General features: G+C 35.6%; 1 non-coding gene across 1 annotated transcript; it reads left to right on the top strand.

Annotated features, from left to right (window-relative positions):
- Positions 1 to 7,600: 7,600 nt before the first annotated feature.
- On the top strand, positions 7,601 to 7,708 carry LOC112740105 (small nucleolar RNA R71). The gene has a single exon (XR_003171041.1). It is a non-coding gene; the product is annotated as a small nucleolar RNA R71 (small nucleolar RNA).
- The last annotated feature ends 2,874 nt before the right edge of the window (positions 7,709 to 10,582 follow it).

Below are 10,582 nucleotides of genomic sequence, written 5' to 3'. Positions count from 1 at the left end.
GCAACGTTTGTGCTACTAACGTTGAGGTTAACGTGGCTTTTAACTTTGGTGAGGAACGTTAGTGAAAAAGGTGATTGTCACTAACGTTCTCGAACCCATATTTTCACTGAACGTTAACACCACTAACTTCCTGAGCCAAAGCCCCTACCCACTTCATACTTTCTCTCTGCAAGTAAAAGCTAAGCCCAATGAAGAAGAGCACTGCTTCAAACTCAAGATCCAAAGGCGCAAGACTTGAAGAATCAACTAGAAGAACAGAAGAGTAGTATATATAGGAGTAGCTTTGAAATATTTTGGAGAGTTGGAAATAATAGGGAGACTCTTAGCATAGGAACTACTCTCTGTATTTACTTTCTCTGCACTTCTAAGTTTTCATCATGTATTCTCTATCTTTGTTTTCATTTTCCAGAGCTATGAACAACTAAACCCCTGTCATTGGGTTAGGGAGCTCTGTTGTAATTTGATGGATCAATACTAGTTTTCATTATTCTTCTTCTATCTTTTCTCTTGATTTTACTTGAAAGCTTTTGATCTTCATCCAATTGAGTAGTTATCTTGAAAAAGAAGCTATTCATACTTGGATCTCTTCTGAACCTTGAAAGAGGAATGAAGAGATCAAGCTAGAAATGCTTTCTCATGCTGGACCAAATTGGGTTTGGATGGATATGTGACTATAATCCTCTCAACATTTGGTTTGGGAAATGCATGTGGTATAATCAGTGACCATACTTCATCTCTTCTCATGAGCAATTGACCAAGGAATTGGCTATTGATCAAGATTTGAGAGATTGAATTACAAGAAATTGTAATTCAATCACTTAAGATTGCCAAGGAGATCAATGAGTGCATTGATTGAGGAAGAGATGAAAATGAAATTGATCCGGAGAATGCAACATCTCCTAAGCCCAATGAACTCCCCATTTCTGATCTTACCCATTCTCTTTAATTTCTGTTATTTACTTTAATGAGCAATTCTCCCATTCCCATTTACAATTCTGCAATTTACCTTCAGTCATTTACTTTCAGATCTATAATTCTAGCATTTACTTTCCTGTCAATTACCTTCCCGCCATTTTATTTTCTGCAATTCTCAACTCAAATTCTGGATTCGCTCAACTAGAACAGTCCTCTAATTAAAGTTGCTTGATCAATCAATCCTTGTGGGATTCGACCTCACTCTATTGTGAGTTTTTACTTGACGACAAATTCAGTACACTTGCCGAAGGAAATTTGTTGTGAGACAAGTTTTCCGTGCATCAGTTAGTAATTAAATAAAATAAATAGAAAGAGATGAGAGGGAGAGAGTTTGAATTTAAAAAGAGGGAGAAGAAAAATATTTTTGTTTTTATTTTAATTATTGGTTAAAATTCGAATTTATTAAAAGAAATAAAATAAAATTTAAAACAATTAATTGATTAAAAAGATTTTTGAAAAAGTTGTTAATTATTTTCGAAAATTAGAGAGAGAAATAATAAATTTTTTAAAAATCAAACAAAAACAAAAAGTGGTTAATTGAAAATGATTTGAAAATCAGTTTTTAAAAGATAAGAAGTTAGAAAAGATTTTGAAATTGAATTTTGAAAAAGAAATTAAAAAGATTTGATTTTTAAAATTAAAGTTGATGATTTGACTAACAAGAAACTAAAAGATATGATTCTTAGAATTTAAAGATTGAACCTTTCTTAATAGGCAAGCAACAACTTGAAATTCTTTTTACTCAAAACATTAAATGATAGCAATAATTTCGAAAATATGAAATAAAAATAAGAAAAAGATTTTGAAAATCAATTTTGAAATTTTGGAAAATGTTAAGAAAAAAAATGAAAAAGATTTTATTTTTGAAAAAGATTTGAAAAGATAGAATTTTTAAATTGAAATTTTGACTTGACTAATAAGAAACAACTAAATTTTTAAAATTTTTGACTAAGTCAATCCAAAATTTCGAAATTTATGAGACAAAAAAGGAAAAGATATTTTTTTTTATTTTTGAATTTTTAATGAGGAGAGAGAAAAATAACTAAATGACTCAAGACATAAAAATTTAAGATCAAAACTAATAATGCATGCAAGAACACTTTGAATGTCAAGATGAACACCAAGAACATATTTTTGAAAATTTTTAAGAAAAGAAACACATGCAAGACAACAAACTTAGAAATTTTTAAACTTTAGACACTAATAATTCAAAAATGCATATGAAAAACAAGAAGAGACACAAAACAAGAAAATTTAAAGATCAAATAAAGAAAATCATCAGGAACAACTTGAAGATCAATGAAGAACACAATGCATATAATTTTGAAAATTTAACAAATATTAAAACATGTAATTGACACCAAACTTAAAATTTGACACTAAACTCAAACAAGAAACACACAATTTTTGGTTTTTATGGTTTTATTGATTTCTTTGTATTTTTTGAAATTATTTTGGAAATAGAAAATAAAAAAGTTCAAAATTTTTAATCAAAATTCTAGGATTCATGTAATGTTAGTCTAAAGCTCCAGTCCAAAAGAATTAGACATGGCCAATGGCCAGCCAAGCTTTAGCATAGAATTATAAATGAGAATCCCAAAGCTGATGCAATGTTATTCTAAAGCTTCGGTCCAACAGAGTTAGACATGGCCAGATGGCCAGCCAAGCTTTAGCATAACAAATACATACAACAATCCAATGAACATGATAAATTAAAGCTCCGGTCCAAAAGATTAGACATGGCTTAATAGCCAGCCAAGCTTTAAGATACCAACATGAAACTCGAAGATGGAATTCATTCCTAAAAATTTTGATGAATTTTTTGAAAACTAAATATATATTTTTTAGTTTTTTTTCGAAAATAAAAAATATAAAAAGCTTAAACATAAAACAAAATTAACCAATCTAAGTAACAAGATGAACCGTCAGTTGTCCAAACTCGAACAATCCCCGGCAACGGCGCCAAAAACTTGGTGGACGAAATTATGATTCACACTTTTCACAACTCCACACAACTAACCAGCAAGTGCACTGGGTCGTCCAAGTAATACCTTACGTGAGTAAGGGTCGATCCCACAGAGACTGTCAGCTTGAAGCAAGCTATGGTCATCTTGTAAATCTTAGTCAGGTGGATTCAAATGGTTATGAGGTTTTGATAACTAAAAGATAAATAAAACATGAAATAAGATAGAGATACTTATGTAATTCACTGGTAGGAATTTCAGATAAGCGTTTGGAGATGCTTTGTTGCTTCTGAACCTCTACTTTCCTATTGCCTTCTTCCAATCATGCGTGCTCCCTTCCATGGCAAGCTGTATGATCCTCTCGGATGAAAAATACCAGGTACGATCTCAACACGGCTAATCAACTGTCGGATTTCTCGTCTCGGATGAAAAATACCAGGTACAGCTACTGCACGGCTAATCATCTGTCGGTTCCCGCTAGCGTCGGAATAGGACCCTTATCCTTTTTCACACAGTCACTGCGCCCAACATTCGTAGGTTTGAAGCTCGTCACAGTCATCCCTTCCCAAAGCCTACTCGGAATACCACAGACAAGGTTTAGACTTTCCGGATCTTAGGAATGCTGCTAATGGTTCTAGCCTATACCACGAAGATACTAATCTCACGGACTCGGTCCGTGTATTAGATACCCAAGAGAATATACTCCAGCTGTCGTCCAATGACTACGTTGAACATCATGTAGACCGCTTGTGGTTGTCAGGCACACGAATCTTGGCTAAGCGAGTAACGAAGATAGTGGGTGATTGTCACGGGTCACCCCTTCATTCTGACTTAACTGAATTAAGTACAAGAGTATATCTTGGAGAAGAAGTAGGTGTGAATTGAAGGAAAAATAATAGTACTTACATTAATTCATGAAGAATAGTAGAGCTCCACACCTTAATCTATGGGGTATAGAAACTCCACCGTAGAAAATACATAAGTGAAAAAGGTCTAGGCATGGTCGTGAGGCCAGCCTCCAATGGAGGTTCCAAAGTGTCAAAGTTACATAAGATATAAAAGTTATAAAATAAATCTCTAAAAGTAGTTTTTATACTAAAGTAGTTACTAGGGTTTACAGAAAATGAGTAACTAAGTGCAGATAGTGCAGAAATCCACTTCCGGGACCCACTTGGTGCGTGCTTGGGCTAAGCATTGAAGCTTTCACGTGCATAGGCTGTTCTTGGAGTTAAGCACCAGCTTGGGTGCCAGTTTGGGCGTTTAACTCCAATTCTGGTGCCAGTTCTAGCGTTTTATGCCAGAAAGTTTTAGGATGGCTTTGAACACCAGTTTGGGCCATCAAATCTCGAGCAAAGTATGTACTATTATATATTTCTGGAAAGCCCAGGATGTCTACTTTCCAACGCAATTAAGAGCGTGCCAATTAGGTTTTTGTAGCTCCAGAAAATCCACTTTGAGTGCAGGAGGATCAGAATCCAACAGCATCTACAGTCATTTTTCAGCCTCTGAATCAGATTTTTGCTCAGGTCCCTCAATTTCAGCCAGAAAATACCTAAAATCACAGAAAAACACACAAACTTAGGATAGTAGGCCTCAAAGCTCTACATCCTGGTGTGCAAAATCGTGATCATTCCATTCCTTGGTAACGACGCTAAAAACTCAATACGCACGTTCATGATCTTATATCTGTTTCACAACTTCATACAACTAACTAGCAAGTGCACTGGGTCATCCAAGTAATAAACCTTACGTGAGTAAGGGTCGATCCTACAGAGATTGTTGGCTTGAAGCAAGCTATGGTCACCTTGTAAATCCCAGTCAGGCGGATTAAATTGTATTAAGAAATTATAGTGGATGAAAATTAAATAAAATATAAAATAGGATAGTGGTACTTATGTAATTCATTGGTGAGAATTTCAGATAAGCGTATAGAGATGCTTTCGTTCCTCTGATCTCTACTTTCTTGCTGTCTTCGTCCAATCAATCCTAGTCCTTTCCATGGCAAGCTATTTGTTGGGCATCACCGTTGTCAATGGCTACTTCCCGTCCTCTCAGTGAAAATAGTCCAAGATGCTCTGTCACGGCACGACTATTCATCTGTCGGTTCTCGATCATACTAGAATAGGATCCATTGATCCTTTTGCGTCTGTCACTACGCCCATCACTCGCGAGTTTTAAGCTCGTCACAGCCATCCCTTCCCAGATCCTACTCAGAATACCACAGACAAGGTTTAGACTTTCCGGATCTCAGGAATGGTCATCCATGGGTTCTAACTTATACCACGAAGACACTAATAAGTCGGACTCGGTCCCCTGTATTAGATATCCAAGAGATATCCATTCAATCTAAGGTAGAACGGAAGTGGTTGTCAGGCACGCGTTCATAAGTTGCGAATGATGATGACTGTCACGATCATCACATTCATCATATTGAAGTACGGATGAATATCTTAGAAGCGGAATAAGTTGAATTGAATAGAAAAACAGTAGTACTTTGCATTAATCTTTGAGGAACAGCAGAGCTCCACACCTTAATCTATGGTGTGTAGAAACTCTGCCGTTGAAAAATACATAAGTGAAAGGTTCAGGCATGGCCGAATGGCCAGCCCTCACAAAAGTCTAAGATCGCATAAAACTAATCAAAGATCCCCCAAACGTGATCTAAAGATGAAACTAAAGATGTAAATAAAATGGTAAAAAGTCCTATTTATACTAGACTAGTTACTAGGGTTTACAGAATTGAGTAAATGATGCAGAAATCCACTTCCGGGGCCCACTTGGTGTGTGCTTGGGCTGAGCTTGAAGTTTACACGTGGAGAGGTCATTCTTGGAGTTGAACGCCAGTTTGTGACGTGTTTTTGGCGTTGAACTCCACTTTGCAACCTGTTTCTGGCGTTTGACTCCAGAATGCAGCTTGGAACTGGCGTTCAACACCTGTTTACGTCATCTATCCTTAGGCAAAGTATGGACTATTATATATTTCGGGAAAGCCTTGGATGTCTACTTTCCAACGAAATTGGAAGCGCGCCATTTGGAGTTTTGTAGCTCCAGAAAATCTACTTTGAGTGCATGGAGGTCAGAATCCAACAGCATCTGCAGTCCTTCTTCAACCTCTAAATCTGATTTTTGCTTAGGTGCCTCAATTTCAGCCAGAAAATACCTGAAATGACAGAAAAACACACAAACTTATAGTAAAGTCCAGAAATGTGATTTTTATTTAAAAACTAATAAAAATATACTAAAAACTAACTAAATCATACTAAAAACTATGTAAAAACAATGCCAAAAAGCGTATAAATTATCCGCTCATACTAACCAAGGATGATGGATTCATCCTCTTCCTTCCCAGTGTCTAGGATTATGAAATCAGCAGGGATGTAAAGGTCTTCAACCTTTACTAACATGTCCTCTACTAGTCCATAAGCCTGTTTTCTTGAGTTGTCTGCCATCTCTAGTGAGATTCTGGTAACTTGCACCTCAAAGATTCCCAATTTCTCCATTACAGAGAGGGACAGGAGGTTTATCCCTGACCCAAGGTCACATAGAGCCTTCTCAAAGGTCATGGTGCCTATGGTACAAGGTATTAAGAACTTTCCAGGATCCTGTTTCTTCTGAGGCAATCTCAGTTGATCCAGATCACTCAGTTCATTGGTGAACAAGGGAGGTTCATCTTCCCAAGTCTCATTACCAAATAATTTGGTATTCAGCTTCATGATAGCACCAAGGTACTTGGCAACTTGCTCTTCAGTAACATCTTCATTCTCTTCAGAAGAAGAATACTCATCAGAGCTCATGAATGGCATAAGGATGTTCAATTGAATCTCTATGGTTTCTAGATGAGCCTCAGATTCCTTTGGTTCCTCCGAGGGAAACTCCTTATTGATCTTTGGACGTCCCATGATGGTCATTTCAATGGCCTTGCACTCTCCTTTTGGATTTTCTTCTGTATTGCTTGGGAGAGTACTAGGAGGAGTTTCAGTGACTCTTTTACTCACCTGGCCTACTTGTGCTTCCAAATTTCTAATGGAGGACCTTGTTTCATTCATGAAACTTAGAGTGGCCTTAGATAGATCAGAGATTATATTTGCCAAGCTAGATGGATTCTGCTCAGAACTCTCTGTCTTTTGCTGAGTGGATGATGGAAAGGGCTTGCTATTGCTAAACCTGTTTCTTCCACCATTATTAAAGCCTTGTTGAGGCTTTTGTTGATCCTTCCATGAGAGATTTGGGTGATTTCTCCATGAGGGATTATAGGTGTTTCCATAGGGTTCACCCATGTAATTCACCTCTGCTATTGCAGGGTTCTCAGGATCATAAGCTTCTTCCTCAGAAGATGCCTCTTGAGTACTGTTGGATGCAGCTTGCATTCCATTCAGACTCTGAGAAATCATATTGACTTGATGAGTCAATATTTTATTCTGAGCCAATATGGCATTCAGAGTATCAATTTCAAGAACTCCCTTCCTCATAGGTGTCCCATTATTCACAGGATTCCTTTCAGAAGTGTACATGAACTGGTTATTTGCAACCATGTCAATGAGTTCTTGAGCTTCTGCAGGCGTTTTCTTTAGGTGAATGGATCCACCTGTAGAATGGTCCAGTGACATCTTTGATAGCTCAGACAGACCATCATAGAATATATCCAGGATGGTCCATTCTGAAAGCATGTCAGAAGGACACCTTTTGGTGAGTTCCTTGTATCTCTCCCAAGCTTTATAGAGGGATTCACCTTCTTTCTGTCTGAAGGTTTGAACATCCACTCTAAGCTTACTAAGCTTTTGAGGAGGAAAGACCTTGGCTAAGAAGGCTGTGACCAGCTTATCCCAAGAGTTCAGGCTATCTTTAGGTTGAGAGTCCAACCATACTCTAGCTCTGTCTCTTACAGCAAATGGGAAAAGCATAAGCCTGTAGACCTCGGGATCAACCCCATTGGTCTTAACAGTATCACAGATCTGCAAGAACTCAGTTAAGAACTGAAAAGGATCTTCGGATGGAAGTCCATGAAACTTGCAGTTCTGTTGCATCAGAGAAACTAATTGAGGTTTAAGCTCAAAATTGTTTGCTCCAATGGCAGGGATTGAGATGCTTCTTCCATGTAAATTGGAATTAGGTGCAGTAAAGTCACCAAGCATCCTCCTTGCATTGTTATTATTTTCGGCCATAACTTCTTCTTTTTCGAAAATTTCTGTCAGATTTTCTCCAGAGAGCTGTGCTTTAGCTTCCCTTAGATTCCTCTTCAGAGTCCTTTCAGGTTCAGGATCAGCTTCAACAAGAATGTTCTTATCCTTGTTCTTGCTCATATGAAAAAGAAGAAAACAGAAAATAATAGGAATCCTCTTTGCCTCAGTAGAGAGAGGTTCCTTTATGTGAGTAGAAGAAGAATATGAGAAGGAGAAGAGGAAAAATTTGAACTCAGAAAGGGAGATGGGGTTCGAATTTTGGATGGAAGAGAAGTGTTAGTAGATGAATAAATAAATAGAAGGAGATTAGAGATAAGAGAGGAATTCGAAAATTAAACAAAATAAAGTAAGAATATTTTAAAATTAAATTTAAAATTCGAAAATTAAAATTAAAATTGAATTAAAATTAAAATTAAAAATAATTAGTTAATTAAAAAGGAATTTTGAAAAAGATGGAAGGAATTTTCGAAATTTAGAAGGAGAGAGTTAGTTAGGTAGTTTTGAAAAAGATATGATTGAAACAAAAAGATATGATTGATTAAAAGAGGTTTGAAATTTGTTTTTGAAAAAGATATGATTGAAACAAAGAGATAAGATTGATTGAAAAAGATTTGAAAATTAAATTTTGAAAAGATAGGAAGTTAGAAAAGAAGTTAGAAAAGATTTTGAAATTAATTTTGAAAAAGATATGATTGAAACTTAATTTGAAAAAGATTTGAAAAAGAAATTTAAAAAGATTTGATTTTTGAAATCAAAGTTGATTACTTGACTAATCAAGAAACTAAAAAGATATGATTTTGAAATTTAAAGATTAAACCTTTCTTAATAGGCAAGTAACAACTTAAAAATTTTTGAATCAATCACATTAATTGTTAGTAAATATTTGAAATTTTGAAACAAAACAAGAAAAAGATTTTTGAAAATCATTTTGGAATTTTTGAAAATTATGAGAGAAAAAGATTTGATTTTTGAAAAAGATTTGAGAAAGATAAGATTTTCAAATTGAAAATTTGATTTGACTCATAAAAACAACTAGATTTTAAAATTTTTTTGAAAAAGTTAACTCAAAATTTCGAATTTGATGAGAAGAAAAAGGGAAAGATATATTTTTTATTTTTTTGAATTTTTAATGATGAGAGAGAAAAACATAAAATTGACACAATGCATGAAAATTTTGGATCAAAACATGTGATGCATGCAAGAACACTATGAATGTCAAGATGAACACCAAGAACACTTTGAAGATCAAGATGAACATCAAGACTTATTTTTGAAAATTTTTAAGAAAAGAAAAACATGCAAGACACCAAACTTAGAAATTTTCAATAATTAGACACTAACAAGTTAAAAATGCATATGAAAAACTAGAAAAGACACAAAACAAGAAAATATGAAGATCAAACAAGAAGACTGGCCAGGAACAACTTGAAGATCATGAAGAATGCAATGCATGAGATTTTCAAAAATAATTTTTGGAAAATAAAAAAGATGCGTTTGACACCAAACTTAAAACTTGACTCTAGACTCAAACAAGAAACACAAAAATATTTTTGATTTTATGAATTTGTAAAATTTTTTTTTGTATTTTTCGAAAATTAATTGGGAAAAACGAAAAAGAAGAATTTTTTTTTGTATTTTTCGAAAATAGGAAATAAAAAGCTTAAAATTAAAATAAAATTACGTAATCTGAGCAACAAGATGAACCGTCAGTTGTCCAAACTCGAACAATCCCCGGCAACGGCACCAAAAACTTGGTGTGCGAAATCGTGATCATTCCATTCCTTGGTAACGGCGCTAAAAACTCAATATGCACGTTCATGATCTTATATCTGTTTCACAACTTCGTACAACTAACCAGCAAGTGCACTGGGTCGTCCAAGTAATAAACCTTACGTGAGTAAGGGTCGATCCCACGGAGATTGTCGGCTTGAAGCAAGCTATGGTCACCTTGTAAATCTCAGTCAGGCAGATTAAATTATATTCAGAAATTATAGTGGTTGAAAATTAAATAAAATATAAAATAGGATAGTGGTACTTATGTAATTCATTGATGAGAATTTCAGATAAGCGTATAGAGATGCTTTCGTTCCTCTGATCTCTGCTTTCCTGCTGTCTTCATCCAATCAATCTTACTCCTTTCCATGGCAAGCTGTATGTTGGGCATCACCGTTGTCAATGGCTACTTCCCATCTTCTCAGTGAAAATGGTCCAAGATGCTCTGTCACGGCACGGCTATTCATCTGTCGGTTCTCGATCATACTAGAATAGGATCCATTGATCCTTTTGCGTCTGTCACTACGCCCAGCACTCGCGAGTTTTAAGCTCGTCACAGCCATCCCTTCCCAGATCCTACTCGGAATACCACAGACAAGGTTTAGACTTTCCGGATCTCAGGAATGGCCATCCATGGGTTCTAACTTATTCCACGAAGACACTAATAAATCGGAATCGATCCCCTGTATT

The sequence above is a fragment of the Arachis hypogaea genome, chromosome 13 (genome assembly GCF_003086295.3).
Source record: "Arachis hypogaea cultivar Tifrunner chromosome 13, arahy.Tifrunner.gnm2.J5K5, whole genome shotgun sequence".
Lineage (NCBI taxonomy): Eukaryota > Viridiplantae > Streptophyta > Magnoliopsida > Fabales > Fabaceae > Arachis > Arachis hypogaea.
The sequence above is the reverse complement of the archived record's forward strand: the minus strand, read 5'-3'. Positions and strand labels throughout refer to the sequence as shown.